Source organism: Epargyreus clarus, unplaced genomic scaffold, assembly GCF_041222505.1.
Source record: "Epargyreus clarus isolate Ecla_fem2 unplaced genomic scaffold, WU_Ecla_fem_2.2 ptg000005l, whole genome shotgun sequence".
NCBI classification, from domain to species: Eukaryota; Metazoa; Arthropoda; class Insecta; order Lepidoptera; family Hesperiidae; genus Epargyreus; species Epargyreus clarus.
In genome coordinates this window covers 13,019,611-13,039,338 of record NW_027332213.1, presented here as the reverse complement: position 1 = coordinate 13,039,338, position 19,728 = coordinate 13,019,611, and the positions used below count along the sequence as shown (strand labels likewise).

General features: G+C 35.5%; 1 pseudogene; it reads right to left on the bottom strand.

The window, feature by feature from the left end:
* Positions 1-436: 436 nt before the first annotated feature.
* LOC140742439 (uncharacterized) lies at positions 437-552 on the bottom strand (annotated as a pseudogene).
* Positions 553-19,728: the final 19,176 nt, after the last annotated feature.

Here is a 19,728-nt window from a genome sequence, read left to right as displayed (position 1 = left end):
TAAAATGTCGCTAAACTCGCTTATATCGTTACAGAGTTACTGAGCTAAAGTGAGCTACTGAGCTCAAAGAGTGATATATATATATATCACTGAGTTCAAAAGATATATCTCTCTCCTTTCACTTTAGTGATATATTTTGCGCACCTCTCACTCTGTTCGAAAGATGGTTGTGAATTCCCTTAACCCCTATGATCTTGTTGTCGATGGTGTACAAACACGCGTGGCAGCCGCAAGACGCGTGGGTGGAGCATCTCCACCTCGTCTTGGGTCCATATGTTGAGGCTGAGTAATAGGTGTAGTTGTTGAGTTTCACCAGACGTCGCCCCCGCCGTGACGTCACGTACTCCACTGTAAATAACGCCTTTATTCAGAAGTCTTCTCGATAATACCAAATACCATGACTACGAAAAGCTTTATGGCTGCTCAAAAATCTGATGCATAACGACCCGCGTTCCCAGGCGGTCACCCATCCAAGTACTGACCGCGCCCTACGTTGCTTAACTTCGGTGATCGGACGAGAACCGGTGTATTCAACGTGGTATGGACGTTGGCGGCAGAAGGAACAAAATTGGGATACACAACCGATATATATAAAATATTTTGACGACGCGCGTAACGGAGCGGTCATTATACCGGTCTGACGCGCACAGGGTCTCGAGTTCGATCTCCGGCCAGATAGATTTCTAAATGATGAATTTAGGTTTCTGTTTTCGGGTCTGGGTGTTTGTGTATTTGTCTCTGTGCGTGTCCATAGCACCCACGATACAGGGAATCCTAGTGTGGGGCTGTGAGTGTTGAAAGTGTTTTTTTTTTTGTTATTTATGTGTCAGATACTGAAGAAGGAGATTGTTTATTTAAAACCATTTCTAACTATGATAGGGAACGGGACTGGGATAAGCATGATTTTATATAAGATATCTTTCAGAAACACTGTAGTCTCTTGTGATGACAGATCAATATCAAATCAATATCAATAACACATCAATATAATTGCACAATAATTGAATGAAGAATACAATTTTCATTCAAGATCGCTTAAAATAAATCAAGAATCTGAAATATATCCTAAAATAATGTGCTCCACGGATATAATAAATAAGAGAAACAGATATAATTACTCCATTTATATAAGTTATATTCACTAATAAAAATAAATATATTTCATATGTCTATACCTAAGAAGGTTTTTAATAAATTATCAACCAATTACCGTCCTACTGTTGAACACAACTGTCCTTAATACACATCCCGATCTATTCTAACGTTTGGTTCATGGTTATGGTTGTCTCTGATGACGATCATTTCTTCTTTGAAGGTGACGACGTAGGCAGGGCATCCTATCGGGAAGTGTGTTGAGCACCGCCACCGAATCTTTGGTCCTTTCGATCGGATAGAGCAGTAAGTATACCCATTGAGAAAAATCAAGGGCTTCCCTCTTTGGGACTTTACATACACAGCTGTGGAGATGAAAGTGAAAATATATGCATCTTAGTCAACAAATGCCTTATGTAGATCTGACTTAAAATAATTAAAGTATACTGCTATGGTTATAAGGTAGATCGTTTTAAGATAACTAACTCTTATTCATAAAAGGACAAAGTGCGAATTTGAGAAGGGACCGTCAAATTGTAATTGCTAACAAATTTTGTAGCCTCCTGTCACTATAGATCTTCTCATCTTTACAGTACTCAGGACAGTCTCCAGAGTAATTGGGAAAACAAATCTTTTACTTAAAACAATTAACATCTAGTTTACTTATTTATCGACTATATTTCCACAATCAAATCATTTACAGTACAAGCTGACTATTGGCTTACTAGCCATTGAAACTACCAATGAATTTATATTTTTCTAAATATTTAATCCTTCAAGTATTTTCTTTGTTCTCAATATGGCGTGCGTGAAAATAATTCTTACACGCGAGCCGAGCGGCGAATACACCGTACGGATTGCGGCGGGCGCCCGCAGCGGTTCCCAGACTGCTCGTAGTGGATGCCACACTACCCTTATGGCTCATTTTCATTGGTCGATAACTCGGTTGATAAACAGCATGCGGGGAGTCCCCGAATACGGTATAACAACTAGTGAAAGTGCGTCGTCAATATGTAGTCGATATACAGCATGCGGGTGCTCCCAGCAAGCGGCCTTAACAACCAATGAAATTCGTCGGTTGGTGTAAAGCAAGCATAGTGCGGGCTGCAGGGGTTTAGTTTACGAATGTTATTCGATGAGAATTGACGTTGCGCGAGAGCAATATGGCCGATCGTTTTACCAAACATCTCGCATGCGGGCGTCATCGACTAATGAAAACGGTTACCGCATGCGGAACATATGGCATGCTTAAACAGAAATCTCCCGTACCCCGGATGCGAGTCCCATCGACTTATGAAAACGGTTACCACATTCGGGCCCTACGTCATGCTTAAACAGAAATCTCCCGTACCCCGCATGCGGGCTCTAACGACCAATGAAAATGAGCCATTAGCCTTAAGACCAACCATAGGCTATACTTATTCAAAATTTCCTAGTAACACGATCATGGTTGTGGTAACCTTCAATGACAATTAATTGGTGATCGATCGTTATGACGTACGCCCGACAGCCTTGCGGGAAGTGCGTGGAGCATCGCCACCGCGTCTTCGGACCTCTTGACGGTATCATGCAGTAGGTATACCCGTTCAGCTGCACCATCCTCTTTCCTTTTTTAGACATTATGAACATTACTGTAACGAAAAAGCCAATTTGAGAGTTTTTTTAAGTAAGGCAAAAATACTACGATGTTTTCTATTAAAGAAAAACGAAGATAAAAAATCTTTAGAAGCCAATTTAAAATGAAGCGAAAATTACAAACAAGACACTTCTTTAAAATACATTAAAATACTACAATTGAAGGTGGTAGAACCCTTTGTGGTTCGACTCCGGCGGCACCACCGCCACACCTATTTCTGCCTCATAACAGTAGTGTTAACCGCTGCTTTGTTCTGGTTTGAAGGGTGTGGTAGAGGAGGCATACATATCCGAGGCGTTCCAGTTTAGTCCTCAGGGGTAGCGGCGGATCCGTGGCCGACCTCAGGTAAGAATATCCAATCCTATCTATCGGGTTGATTACAGATGTCAATGGGCGGCAGTAGCCACTTACCATCAGGTGGACTGCATGCTCGTCTGCTACTCCTATATTATAAAAAAAACTACAAAAAAAATATTATTATTTCGTTTATTTATTTTATTTTACAAGTCGTGATTGTGTTGATCGTTAATCAAAATAACTTGATCATCATATGTGATGACGTAACCACGGCATCCCTCAGGGTTGCGAGTGCAGCGCCATCTAGTCTGTGGACCTTTTGAAGGGCTCGAACAGTACTTATACCCTCTTAGTTGCAACAGCGGCTTCCCTCTCTGAGACATGACGTATGATACTGCGAAAAAGTAAGGGTTATAGATAACTTTTCAAATGTAAAATATAAAGATATAATTAATAGAATTAAATTTTCCATTACTGATATTTTAAATTTTCACGTCATAGCTTTGATGTTTTGAATTTCTTCTGGATATAGAAAGTATGTAGATAAATTATTACATATTAATCATTACATAAACCACGTTTCATAATACTCGTATTAAGTGTGTGGGTTACCTTTTTTCAGATGTGAAAAATAAAAAGCACAGACTATCACTACTTCTTTAATCATAATATCCAATGGTTGGTAATGAAAGGTACAGAAAGTTATTATTTTTTTTCTTTCCAAATTATGTTTTTATATTTTACCAATAGAGTATAACGACGTCTATTTATCCCTTTTTTGGATTAAAAGTATTCGGGTACTCTATATATTTTGTATCGGTATTATTTTTAATAATATAGGAGTAGCAGGCATACAGTCCAGCTGGTGGTAAGTAGCTACTGCCGCCCATGGACATCTGTAATCAACCCCACATAGGATTAGATATTCCTACCTGAGGTCGGCCACAGATGCGCCGCTACCCCTGAGGACTAAGCTGAAACGCCTCGGAAAAGTCTATCTCCCTTACCACACCCTTCAAACCGGAACACAGCAGCGCCTAACACTGCTGTTATTAGCTAGAAATAGGTGTGACGGTGGTACCACCGGAGTCGAACCACAAAGGGTTCCACCACCTTCCAAATGGTAATGATCCATTAACAGTAAAGACCTTAACATGAGATCCATTGAATTTCTATTTTTTAAATTTCTAGTTCAGTGCCTGATAAGGATTATGGTTATGTGTATCTTGAATACTGATTATTTCTTCGTTAAACGTGATGATGTGGGCGCGGCATCCTTGCGGCCAATGGGTAGAACATCTCCAGCGAATCTTCAGACCTCGTGCGGGTGTCGAACAGTATGTATACCCCTTTAGCTTAATAAGGGTCTTCCCTTTCTTCGATATCACGTACGTTGCTGAAACATATGGAAATAACAATCTTACAATAAATAAAATAAAACTACTTCTTGATCCAATTTATAATGCAACTTTTTTATTCCCGCGCAAAATACAAATCAAACGTCAGTAGCGTCTTTTTCTTTTTTATGCTAACACATACAATCGTACTAGCCAGTGACTACATAAATTGTCCCTTATTATTATAAAAATAACACATCATGTAAATAACACAAAATAATTAATTAAAATAATACTATAACTGAATAATTTGAATAGATAATTAATATATAAAGTGGACAAAGACATAATAACTTACTATAATTCATAAAACGAACCAGAATCATGTTTATTTTAATAAAATGACCGTTATAATATCATGTTTTTAAGTACATTTTGATATGCACGGTTTAAACAAAATGTTAATTTACTAAAATAAATACATTTTATTAGATTTTAAATTATATAAATAAAAATAAATTTACAATGTGTTTTTTTTTTTAATTTTATTAAAATTCTTCTTTGAAATTATACTGTATCTATAACTATCTATATTCTATAGTATAATTTCATTTTTCAGTTGGAGAGTTACATATTTTATGTAAAATGGATATTTTGTCGGGTTCTTCATAATAAGGGTCAAATAATACTTTTGGAGATACTTCTACATGTTTTTGTTATAAGTATAGGGTATTAGGTAGTTTTTTTATACTGGTCTGACATAAAAACAAAAAAAAAATAACCTTTACATTACCGAATAGTAACTTAAGCATGCGCGTGTGCATGTGTGTCCTTAACACAAACAATTTGATCGTCAACTGTGATGATAAAAGCGCGGCAACCATGCGAGTTGTGGGTGGAACACCGCCATCTTGTTTTGGGCCCTTTTTGACTACAAGCGTAGTAGGTGTATCCCTTTAGCTTTATCAAGGTTTTTCCTTTTTGAGAAAGTACGTATGATGCTGGAAAATAAGGCGATTTTTTATTATTGTACTACCCACTTCATTTTAAGGGATGTATATTTATTTAAAACGACCTTCTAGTTTATTTACTTTTTAAATGAAATTAATTGAAATAATTTACTGTACAATAATTTTAATTGATATAACAACAAAGGTTATTTAAAATCTTGTTGCTATTTTGTACATATTTTATGATTAAAAAGAAAAAAACACTTTTTTCTAGAAATAAGTATTGTCTATCAGTCTATCAGTGTTATTATAATATCAGAAGAAAAAATCAAAAGAAGTAGATATTTATTTCATTTTTAACGATTCACTTTATGAATTAATTACAAGTCAATCCATAAGACTATTAGTCACTGATATAAACATACACACACACACACACACACATACAAATTACACATACAAAGCAAAATTTAATTTAAATTAATTTCAGTAATTTACGCGGGTGTCCTTTCGAAATGAAAATAAATAGGGTTTTGGGCCGTTAACTAAGTTCAGTGCCAATTGTTAGACTTTACAAACTATGGTCAACTTTAAAAAACAACTTTTAGGCGTGTAGGTTTCTTCAACATGTTTTCCTTCACAGTTATGATAAGTGCTAATTTATTTCAAATAAGCAACATAACTTTGAAAAAGTAAGGTTTCGTCATTGGACGCTCCTATTAAAAGGATGTGTTTCAACCAGAGTTTCAGCAAGTGATAATTAATTTCTAATGCGCACATAATGTAGAAAAAACAGAGGTTTCATTCAGAGGGCGTGCCTGGGATTTGAACCTCGAACCCCTCGATCAAGAGGCCGACTTTGTTTTCCATTAGGCTATCACTCACTTTTACTAGGCTATCACTCACTTTTACTAGGCTATCACTCACTTTTACTAGGCTATCACTCACTTTTACTAGTACTGAACTTACTCTGAACTTGTTGCGAGCCAGTGTAGTCTAGCGATAGTAGCCATTTCTATATTCAGACCGGACTAGCAGATTTATGTGGACTATACAAGTACCAAATCAGTGATTATGTTGATCCTCAATAACAATGACATCGTCATCTAGTGTTATGATGAACGCACGGCATCCGTGGGTGTAGTGGGTGGAACACCGCCACCGTATCTTTGGACCCTTGGCCGGTATACCGCAATACGTGAACCCGTTCAGTTTCACCAGCTTCTTGCCTTTCCTCGATGTTATGTATGTTGCTGCAAATAGAACTATATAAACATAAATGATAATTGTCTAGCTCGTAACGAGGTAATAATTAATTATGATAATGTACAGGCAATAGGGAATGAGTGGCACGGGGCGAAGATTGAGTTGTTCACCGTCTGAGGTCGAAGAAAAAAGTTTTTCATATGTAAAATAATACGACACACATAAAAGCACGAACCCTAATAAAATGTATCTAAGAATTTAAAAAGTATGTAACACATAAAATCAGTCAATTGTAAGATTTTGTCCTTAAAAAGTGCCGCTCAGTGCGGACCCTAAAGGGTACAAATTTCGGTTAGATGAAGATGGCTACATGGTGAGATCAGTAGATAAACTATGTTTGTATATTTTCAATCTTAAACAGTCATGTAATAAACTGTATAGTTATAATCAAGGGAGGCCTATATTCAGCAGTGGACCTCCGAAAACAGGTGGATAGATGAAACCCAACTAGGTCTAATAAGTATAAAAAAACCTTTAAAAATATTATTTTCATTCGCATTAATGTGTATTTGTCATAATATTACTACAATTATAGGTAGGTACTTTGTTACAGTTTTTAGTCAAGGACTGGATCATGATTGTGTTCGTGGTTGAGGCTGATGACTTCATCATTGTAGGTAAGGGCCGTTGCCCTGCACCCTTGAGAGTTGTGGGTGGAGCATCTCCAGCGAACCTTTGGAGTACTTGTCGACCCTGCGTAGTACGTAAACCCTTGGATTTTCAACAACTTCTTATTCTTTCTTGAAGTTACGTAAGTTGCTTGGTCCACATAAGCGTATACTACTGAAGAGAAAAAATATTGTTATAGTCGTCAGTTGGAATTTAATTATAATGCGATTACTAATTTAGTCTGAAACAGTCAATTTCGCAGCCGTTTTCAGTTTAGATTTGAAAAAGAGCATCCCAATTATTTTGGATATTATTTTGACGCCTCTGAAGAAGTTATTAAATTAAATTGTCTACTGTAAAAAAAAATAACGCTGAATATATTTATATTAAAATATTGTAATATTATTACATAATTACATTTTTTTAATTATTTATTAGTATATAATTTGTAACGACAAAGATAAATATTCTGAGGATATGAATTGTGCTCTTAACAACTGTCCAAACGCAGAAGGAATTCTTCCAATAACTCTTCAATCGATCCCCTCAGACCCTTAAAATTGTATCAAAAAACACCTACGTTGTAGTACCCTAAACTGTGTAAAAAATATAATCACGCCCCAAAAGGGTTATAAATCAAAGAAGCATTAGAAATACTGATATATTGTAATATAATAATAATTTATTTGTGGTTGTGGTCATCTTTAACACAAACAACTTCACCGTTATACGTGATGATGTAGGCTCTGCATCCTTGGGGCCAGTGGGTAAAGCACCTCCATCTCATCTTCGGACCCCTTGAGGGGTTGGAGCAATATGTGTACCCTTTCAGCTTTATTAGCGTCTTCCCCCTTTGAGATATTATGTATGTAGCTGAAAATAAAGGGTCAATTAGTTTAAGTCTTCATGCGAAAGCTTACATTGAGACCACGGTGTGACAAAAGTACAGTAGATACGCCCTTCAAACAGGTGAAATGACCTAGAGAAGATCGCCGGAAAACTGATTGGAGTGGTCCAAGTTGGGCTGATTGAGGGTATTTTTGATGGGGTTCCACACAGGGTCAGTTCTGTGAGTGTCATGGTTATGTTTTCCTCATGTAATATCCCTCAAAGTTAAACCATTTTAAGCCTAGTCGAAACCTGTCGCGACTCAAATATAGTACATAATAGGTACAGTTCATTTTCTCTTTCTGTCAGTTACAATCCTTAAGATATTTTTGGTTGACTGGAATACTTGCTAGCACAAAGAATATGGAATCCTTTTTTTTATATAAATAAATATAATGGTGGGAAAGGCTGAAAATATGTATAGGCAAATTGGCTACCTTATGGGAAATAATCACTGTCGCCTTTACAACATCGGAAAACCTCGCCGGCTTTGAACTCTTTTCGCTTTTTTTTTAAGAACCCTTTGTCAAATTGTCTGAGAATACCTCAAGAGGAAGTTCATGCACATAATGCTCGTTTGTGATAAAGAGGAACTTCATGAAATATTATGAACATGAAATGATAAATTTAATAATAATAAATTTTCAACTTATAAAAAAACGCTATAAAAAGTTAAGAAAAACGGGTGTGAAATAAAATAGAAATTTTCTTATTTTATTAGATTTTAAACAACTTGTAGCGCGCTAAAAGTTCTCCATTTTGTGTAAATTCCCAGATATTATTTGTGTTCAGACCAGCTTTAAATCAACATAATATTCTATTTCTACATATTCATGCAAACTTTCAGCTCAATCGGATACCAGGAAATAGGTAAAAAACTTGCAAGATTTGACCCGAGCTAACACGCTAACTGCAAGTGAAATAAAAGCTTGTGATAATATATGTATGGCTGAGGAAGTAAAACAAACAACGGCATTAAAATATGTATTTAATTTAATAGATTCTTCTTACCTAAAATATTACATTAAAATCCATATGTACATAATTTATACTATAAGATAAGAATACTATAAGATACTTTTATATAGAATGATCATGTGTGTCCTGAACACACACGATGTCCTCGTTATACGTGATGAGGAAGGCTCGGCACCCTTGAGGCCAGTGCGTGGAGCACCGCCAGCGGACTCTGGGCCCTTTCGCCGGAGTAGAACAGTAAGTGTGGTCGTTCAACCTTATCAACTGCTTCCCCCTTTGTGATAGGACGTATTCGTATGACACTAGAATTAAAAAGAAAATTTAAATCTTAATAGAAAAGAAAAGAAAAAACAAAGTAAGCTAGTATCACTATAGAATTAAGGGAGGTAACACAAGCGACAGTGAATCGCATAGTGTTTCGGGTTCGATCCCGGGTAGACAGAATGATAAAATTTGAATGGAACCGCCAGTGTAAAAAGTTCTGCATTTTGAGGCCCCCCAGGATCGGGGGCCCGGGGCGGACCGCCCCTTCCGATTAAGCCGCTAGAGCGCACAGGGCATCCAAGTGTTGGGCTGTAGAGATCACTTACTATAACATTCATCTTGAAATTTATTAATAAACATTTATTTCACTTTATATTTACAACGACACACAATAAATTTGGAATGAACAATATTACTTTTTATAAGCGCACACGCAAAAAATGAGCTTTTTGCTTACAATAGAGATCACTACAATCTTAATATACAATCGAGTTAGGCTGACCGCTTCTATGGTTACTATCACTTGAAAACATAAATTAAGCGACTATGCAGTAGCTAATGACTGAGGTAAAGCCTAAAGAGTTATTCGACATAGTTTATAAAACTGTATAACGACCGTTGTAATATTTTTGAATAAAATCAAATAAGGCGAACTCCGCTCGTCCGAAGTCAAACAAAAAAATTGACGTACGAAGAAGTGCAAGCGGCCTAAGAAATTGCTGGTTACTTAAGTGATAAAGTAGCCTATGCAACTATCGTTCACGTGATAATAGCTAATGGGCGATGAGCCGAAGTCTAGGTAATTCACTTAACTATTAGTAGGTGACTGTTTCCAATAAGAATTGTAATCGGAACTGTTGGTTTTTGTATTCGAAAAACGATAGTTTACACATTAAAACCGAAAAACCAATGAAAAAGAATGTGCCATAATGGAGTACAATCCTTATTGGAATAAGCTACATACTAAAACACGTATGAGATCACTAAATTCCAACACTCCTTGACTTGGCACAAGTAACATTTTATCATCCACATTTTTTTATGCATTTTTATACGTGGTAGTGCGTATGCCAAGTTCTAAAAAAGAACTGGTGTCACAGCACCGTGTGTAATATTACACGATCTATTTTACTTTAACAGATCAAATCACGACTCTTTTAACTTATTACCTAACGTTTTATTGTATTTTTTGTGCAACAATTTAACGGCCACACTTCTATTCTATCTATTTATATAGATACATGTAACTTATAATTGAAATTAATCAAAATATATATAATTCCCTATTACATGATGGTTATTACCTAGTGGTATTTGTATATATGATACGGGGCTGTAACTGCCGCCCGTGGCCATCTTTGACATATAGAATAAAATTTATCTGAAGCCGATTACAGATGCCACTATAGAGGTCGCTTCATATATAATTCATTTGGCATTAACACTCTTTTATTGATTCATGTTTCATAGGTGGTAAGGTTACTGAGGTTGAAATGATCACCAGTGGACATTAACTTTAATCTCTCTTGAGCCTTATAGACTTAGATTATATAACCTACAATTTTACTAATACTTATAATATAAAGAATAAAGCTTACACTACCTACAAACTGCCTGGAATGACCTAAGTAAATACTTAGCAGCAATAAAAAACATTTTTTTCATATCCGTCATAATTGAGAACATTTTGTTATTTAAAAAATCTTATTGTGATATTATATATCTATTAAAAATTCGACTTGCAGATCTTTTTAATAAAATCTTCATGATATTCACCACACGGAGATTGCTCACATAGGCTACATGAGTTAATAAATATTCTATTTTACCAAGGTTTTGATAAATAATGGGTCGTCCAAGACAAACTTGCCGTATATATATGCTTGCGGCAGATTGCCGCCCTAAATACAACATTTTTATGCATCGATTAAGAATTTGATTTTCAAGTCATAAAAGGTTCTGTTGATTAGTCTAGAAAATAGGAAAAAAAGAATGTTTTAAATGCGTAAATAAATTAAATGTTAAGACAACAAAGGCCACAACATACGAGTATTTATATGTTTAAAATATTTTATACCCTGTTTCTCACCAGTTTTAATATCTCTAATGTAATAGTTTTAAGAGCCGACACACAATAAAGTAAAAAATAAAACCTAAGAGCTTAAAAATATAATCTCTGTCAATCCCACAATTTAGACGATTCTAACGACATCTCACATGTTAAACCCCATCAAGCCATTTGGGCTCCAGGGCATGCCAAAGAATGAGACATACATACATAGATGCGCTCGAAAACCAAAAACACAAAATCTGCTTTTGGCGATTTTGGCGGTATAGTTCCGATTTTGTGTGTGTCGGCCCTAAGATCTTGTTAATTGATAATATTTTTGCATCTTTATCACTATGTAACGTTATTTAACACTTAAACTACTACTATCTACTACTCCTAATGTCAAAACGAACGAAATATGACTTAATTTACACACTATACCTCTAGTAATCTCACTATTATATTAAAAAATACTTTTTATTACCGGTTCCTAAAATAAATTTGCTTTCAGAACGTTAATTCTGCTATATCAAGATCTTTTATTAATGTATTTGCACTTGGTGCGTGCGAAGTGTGTGTATCCATTACGCATGTTATCGTTTCGCCGATTGTGATGACGTAGGCACGACATCCCCTTTGATTTTGGGCGCAGCGCCATCTTGTCCTTGGACCCTTGGAAGGGATCGGGCGGTACCTACAGTTCCCATAATGCAACACTCGTCTCCCAGTTGATGATATCATGAACTTAGCTGTAACAAAGAAATTATATGGTAAGTTGCCAAAATGCAGGAAGCGAGGAAAGTGCGGGAAGAGACAATAAATGTATGCGTAAGTAGGAAAATGGAAATGCAAAAAATAAGATTATTTTTTATTGACACATTAATATTTCGCACTACACTACATATTCACATTTGTTCAAAGCTTGGTTCTAGTGTAGAACAATAGTATCTACTAATAGTGTATTTAGGCTGCATTCACGCCAAACGTATTGTCAGATTCTAAGGGGGAACTCCAGTTTAAAAAAAAAGTTCAATAATTGACAATTTTTGCTCCCCTAAACAGTAAAATTTTGATTTTCTGCATTAGGAAAAAGTCGCTGAAGATTGATTGTTACTAACAACATACATACAAATTTACAGAAATTTTACTACATTTTTTATTGTATAATCTTAGAGTAACTGATGATTATGCGAATCCATTATACACGCTATTTTCTCTTGTATCGTGACGACGTAAGCACGGCACCCTTGGGGGTTCCGGGAGCAGCGCCACCGTGTTCTTGGCCCCCTAGAGGGGATTGGTCGATAAATATAACCCTTGACATTCAATAACTCCTTTCCGGTCATCGATAAAAAGAAATTGGCTGGAATATACAGTACTTTAGTAAATATACATTCTATAAATTACTTTCTAGAGCTTCTTCTGGCTTAAAAGCTTTTATCGCTTATTTAGGGCGTTTACACACAAGCGTTTCTAAAGCGTAGGCGTTTTTTTTAATATGCGCTACGCAGACGCCGAGAGCCTTAGCTTGTGAAGTTAAAAAAATGTATATAAAAAATACGACTGCTTAAAAACTATAACTACAATAGTGAAATCAATCAATTAAAATAGAAATACACATTACAGATGCTTAAAAAATATCTATTACCTTCCTAGCGCAATTGGGTAAAAAATTTAAACTTTACTTGTTCATCATTTACGTTATAACGGATGTGTTTTTTAGAGGTATAGAACTTTAAGTTGGCATTACTTTTCAAGATGGCGACCGATTTAACAGCTGTCAAGTGATTTATTCTCAGTTTGGTTTGGCAATTCATCGTAAATAGACTCACGCCTGAACAACGCTTGCAAATTGTGCAATTTTATTTCGAAAACAATGGTTCTGTGCGAAATACGTATCGCGCACTACGTCCATTTTATCGTCGACAAAATCGTCCATCAGAGCAGTTAATTCGGTTAACCATGGAACGTTTTCGCACCACGTTTACTCTAATTGATAACTCGCATCCCCAGAAACGCCGTACGGTGCGTACAGAAGAAGCTATTGCTACTATAGAGCGTGGCAATGAGGAAGACCCGAATGAGTCCATCCGCCATCGAGCACAGGAATTGGATCTGTGTCCATCCACTTTATGGACGATTTTGCGGAAAGATCTTGGTTTGCGTGCTTACAAAATGCAACTCGTGCAAGAATTAAAGCCAAACGATCATCAAGCAAGGCGTAGATTCGTCGAATGGGCCCAAAACGAGATTGCCGTTGTTCCCGATTTTCATAAGCGAATTTTGTTGAGCGATGAAGCGCACTTCTGGTTGAATGGCTACGTCAATAAACAAAATTGCCGCATTTGGAGTGAAGCTCATCCTCAAGTGTATGTCGAAACATCCTTACATCCAGAAAAACTGACTGTTTGGCGCGCTTTATAGGCTGGTGGAATCATTGGTCCGTACTTCTTAAAAAACGATGATGGCCAGAACCTTACAGTCAATGGTGATCGGTATAGAGCCATGATTAATAACTTTTTCATTCCTGAATTGAACAATCACAATGTCCAGGAGCTGTGGTTCCAACAAGATGGCGCAACATGTCACACAGCTCGTGCCACAATCGATTTATTGAAAGACACGTTTGGTGACCGCCTCATTTCACGTTTTGGACCTGTGAATTGGCCTCCAAGATCTTGTGATTTAACACCGCTAGACTATTTTCTCTGGGGCTATGTAAAGTCATTGGTCTATGCGGATAAGCCACAAACAAAGGAAAAAGATTAAAGCTATGCATTTTCTATTAGTATTGAAAATTTTACACCAGTCAAAGACAACACCCAAGAATTTTATAGACATGCACAAAGTAAGTACAAAGAAGCAAAAAGGCAAAACAAAAATATAATCTCCTCGTGTAGAAAGCTACTACACGAGCGACAGTTTTTATGTCGACGTCTGTCAGCAACCGACGAACGACCTCTATCGCTGATGACTGGTGGCGAATATCAGCGACAGTAGCATGCTATAACATATGATGTCGACCGACCGATATTAAGGTTTATACAGCGATTAAACTCAGAAAAGAACTGATATGATGAGCTCGTCGCTTGGCTTATAATTTTATATTTTCTTAATAAAAACACATAATATAGTTCTCATTTATTTCAACAATAATCAAATTGAACTGCTGTGGGTATGGGCATCCTCAACGCAGATGATTTCCTCGTCCAGCGTGATGATGTAGGCTCGACAGCCTTGAGGGTTGTGGGTGGAGCATCTCCAACGGATCTTCGGGCCCTTAGCTGGGATGGAACGGTATGTAAATCCGCCCAGTTTTATCAACCTCCTGCCCTTTTGGGAAATCACGTATGTTGCTGTAAAAGAAAGTTAATTTTAACCTGTTTTTGGTAACATATAACGCCTTCTGTTTTGTCTAGATTTTTGTCTGGCGTTGAATAGTACCCGGAACCCACTGCGTACAGTAATATATCGACGGGTCCTACGTAAACTGGTGCAAGTGCGTTTTCACAATTTTACTTTAACATTACACAGTACATAGTTGAAATTTTAAAATGGTATAATTGAATCTTTTTGAAAAACAACTGCATTATACGTGAATAATGTTAAAGTTACACGCATTAAAACATTCACATCGTTCTACTGTAAAGTTGTGAAGCACCAGTTTACGTAGAACCCGTAATATTGAGTAAAGTTTTAACATTAGATAACGCTCCTTATCTTTTCTACATATTTCTATATCTCTATTTATAATTGTCAAAATATGAAAATAACAAAACACACACACACACATAGATTGAATTTAGTTTTTATTGCTCACTAACTCAAGTATATTGGACAAAGAAATTGTTCGACTTGGCGGGGGCACTACCGTGCTCCCAGATATAATATTTAGCAATATTAATAGTAGGTATTATACAGACATTTTTGGTAAAATCATCCGTGTTATTAAACATTTTATTTATTGCAAAAAAAAAACTTCAAATGCAATTTAAAGGAAACATTCACTTTTATTTCCTAAGCAAATTTATTTTAAGAAACTATACTATGTTTATTATGTAACGGGTACTCACGATATGCGTTTTTTTAATTTTATTACTGCCGATATTTCGAATATTAGAATGATGTTTCTTGATTTCTATTGCTTCTACTAAACGAGAAAAGTAATGACGCTCACTGGAGATCACCTGAGGTTTATGTAATTCAATTCAGTGGTTAAAATACGCATATCGTGAGTACTCTTTATATAATAAAATATTTTTAGACTATCAATTCCGCGATAAATTATCGTGGAATTGTTAATCTAAAATCATAAACTATACTATGGTTATGATCATCCATTACGCTGACGATCTCCTCGTTGAAGGTGATGATGTATGCCTTGCAGCCCTGAGGGTTGTGTGTGGAGCACCGCCAGCGCACCTTGGGTCCTTTCGCCGGAGTCGCACAGTAGGTGAAGCCCTTGAGTTTTATTAAAGTCTTTCCCTTCTTGGATCTGATGAAAAAAGCTTCATCATTTCCATCTGCGAATAAAAATAGACAAAATTAAAAAATATAGAATACAAGTTTATCAACTTAACAACACTTTAAATACTCGATACGAAGGAACCCTTTCATGTATTAGAATAAAAACAACGCTTCATATAAAATTAGAATCTTCTTTATATTTTCAAAAGTTTCCCTCGAAACAAACATATTTTCGTTATGAACAAACATACATATCGGATTAAGTGTGAAAACGGAAAAACTGCTTCACACCAGATAGTTATGGCGGTACCTCCTCTGTCGATCAAAACTGATTCTCACACCCTTAAACTTATGAGCAAATTACCGATACAACGACCGATTATGTTTATGGGTTCCCTTGACAGCTACGATGGTGTCTTCTATGGTGTGTACAGCTGCCAAGCAGCCCACGTGCTGGTGGGTCGAACACTTCCACCTCACTTTGATGCCCTTCCCTGGCGTCGAGGAATACGTGTAGCCGTCCAGCTTGATCATCTTCTTTCCTTTTTGGGATATCACGAATTCGACTGAAATAAGGAAATGGGTCAGTTTTTTTACTATCCAGTAGTTTTAACTTCTTTTACCGTTAATTGCATGGCGACTGGTGAACTGGCAAAGTTTTCGAAATGTTCTCAAGAATACCAAACCTCAGGCATGTAAAGTAGAAGATTCAAATCGTTGTAAAGTTGAAGTAACTTCGGAGGCAGGTGAAGACTTAGCTTCCGAGATAATGTTTGAGTCCAATGGTTTAGGTCTAATGATTTCATAGACTGATTTTTTTACTAAGAATGCTTGGTCAGTAGTGCTTGTGAACTGTCAAATGGGATTTGTAAACTAAAAAAAACAAGCAATCCGGCACTGGAAGCTTCTCCTCCTATTATTCCTCTGTAGGACAATTTCAAACTTTCCTACAGAAAGTGTCTTACAGACTTTATCTACTAATAATTAATGTTGACAATACTGAGGACATAATCGAAGCTGGTGAAGTAAAACAATGTATATTTCACGAAAATATATTTAATATTTGTAATGCAATGAAAAATATACCAATGTATGGATTGTATTTGACTAATGACAAATATTTTTCATCGATGAAATTTTTACAAGAATCCCTTCGAGAAGTACATACAAAAGGAAAAGTAAAAATAAAAAAGTAAAAAGAAACAATGAGAAGACGAAACACTGTGAGCTTAGACTAGAGGAGAGTTGCTAAAAAAGGCACCAGTGAAAGGTATTAGTGCTTTGCTAAGCGGCACACTGCAGTAATGGATACATTGTTTTAATTCACATTAAAATTCTAATGTATAATATTATAAGACAAACAATTCATTAAGCATTTCGACGGTCCCTACGTATAAAACGACATGTCAAAAATTGCAATTTTTTTTATTGCATATTCGGCTTTAAATTGTCTATACGCTTATGCCTATATAAGATTTTTCTTTAAATATGTTGTAGTTTACTAGATTTACCATTCGTATAAGAGAACAAGTATACCAATTACAAGAAATAGGTGTCGTACATGCAGATATCTCCTACTTATCGCTTTGTACGATGTCTTAAAACGCGCCACTCGGCATGAACGCGGTCATGTCTAACTTAACATCACGTCAGTGTTTTTGTTTTTATATTTTTGTTTTTCATTTTTGTATATATGTAAATTTTGTAAATAAGTTGTTTTATATTTACTTATAGTTTATTTTATTATAATTGTAAATATTTTTCAGTTAATAAACATATGAAAAGGAAAAAAAAAAAAAAAAAACATCACGTCTAAAAAGCATATTTTCCGCTTTAAATAATAAGTAAGTACACAAAAAAAAAATGTTATTGTTTTTCTAACCTACAAAAGTAAGACATTAATGTAAAATCTGAGTAAGATATCAATACCGCTTTCATGTTTCCTACGTATAAAGTTGTATCTCAGACTTGTCTGGCATGCTTTTATTTGCGTTTTCACGTAGTCATCTGTCTGTTTTTCTGGTAAATATTAAAAAAAAACAATATTTAAAAATACTAGTACAAACTTTCGAAAGCTATAACAACATTATAAAAAAAAATCTTACAATTGTATAGAGAATTATTTCTAGAGTGGTTTGAACCTTAATTACGCTCTCCTGTAAACCTGCGCTTTCGACATGTCGCTTTATACGTAGAGACCGTCGATTTAGTCTGTGACGTGATAAATTATGCAAGATAGCATCAGAAACGGTGAGGGAAATAGCTGACAGTGCTTCGTTTTTATTTGCGATGACATCTTCGGTTGACCCTTATTTTGGGGGTAGATGATTATGGTTATCCTTTATCGCGATGATCGTTTCCTCGAAGGTGTAGACCGCGGCGCAGCATCCGAGATGGTTGTGTGTGGAGCATCTCCACCTGACCTTGGGAGACTTGGTTCTGGTCACCGCGTGGTACGTGTACCCGTTCAGCTTGATCAGACGCTTCCCTTTGTGGGACATCACGAATTCCACTAAAAAAGTTAGTTTATCATTGTCAAGTTATCCAAACTTTCATACATATGTTGGTATATAATCCTGTGGTATTTTCCATTTTCTGTGATCTTGGGTCCAAAATATAAAAGAAATATTTGGCTGTCTGTACGTATGTATTCGTTTCTATAAAATGAACAAAAGCTTCTTATAAAATATTAAGAGTTTATTAAATAAAATAAACTGTTTATAAATTAAATAAACTGTTATATACCTAGAACGCCATCTCTTACTGATTTGAATCTGGATATTAAATGTATAAAGTACACATACATTTTTTATGCTTAATATACTTTACTTTGTAATAAAAAAAAAAAACAAATAAAGCCCAAATAATTTAAACATTTAATTATGTAACATTTCTCTTGAATGACTAAAATCATATACGAGTACATATTGAAACAAACATATAGTATTGGCACAGTAATAAGTTTACGATATTATTATCGATAGAAGAAGTCACTATTTATTGTGACAAGCGGCACTGGCAGTCTAAGTCAGTCAGTCAAAACTAAAAAAAAATACGTGTGGCACTCGGAGACTGCCGCGGTAAAGCTATTCCATAGCATTTTTTATGCTATGAAAACGCTCAGAAGGAATTCCAGAAATACAATATATTCTTCCATAATCATCAACATTTACATTAATACGTATCTCCACTATATATCCACTATTTTATCATATCTCCATTATATAAGACATTGCAAATATCAGCTGACATTTCATAACTCCAAGCAAGACTGAACATTCTAAAATATAAAATAGAAAAGTATTTAATAAGTGACGTAAAGTATTAACAACCAGCAATATAAATGGATCAATGCCATGTGCCTGTGACATTTGGCCGAATGTTACAGGTACATCGCATTTTTCATTAATAAATGCACTTTGTTTATTCATATTTAAAACACTTTGTACACAAATTATTTGTACCATAAATCATAATGGCGGTAAATGGCGTTTTGATTTTGTGCTGTCAAGTCTGTCAGTTGTAATTGTACGTTTAAAAATAACAAACACTCTTTCACGTTATTTTATCAATCCAGAATTCAACATAGCTTATGTTGATAAAAAATATTATTTGGATAATATGGTAATATAATTTTGAATTTTATAATGGGAATATAAAATATACTTCACGCAATTTTAAGATTTCTGCACGGATTATAAAAAAATGTGTATTACTGCCATCTGTGTTCAAGTTGACGAATTAAGTTTATCAAATAAAATAATAAGGAATGTAAAATAATACTTTATTCAATTATATCCATATTTTTCTATTGACAGTCAACAACTCGGTTGCCTGGAGACTTGATATCCAACAGTCCTCCACCGCTATTTTCACTTACACCACCAGGGGCGC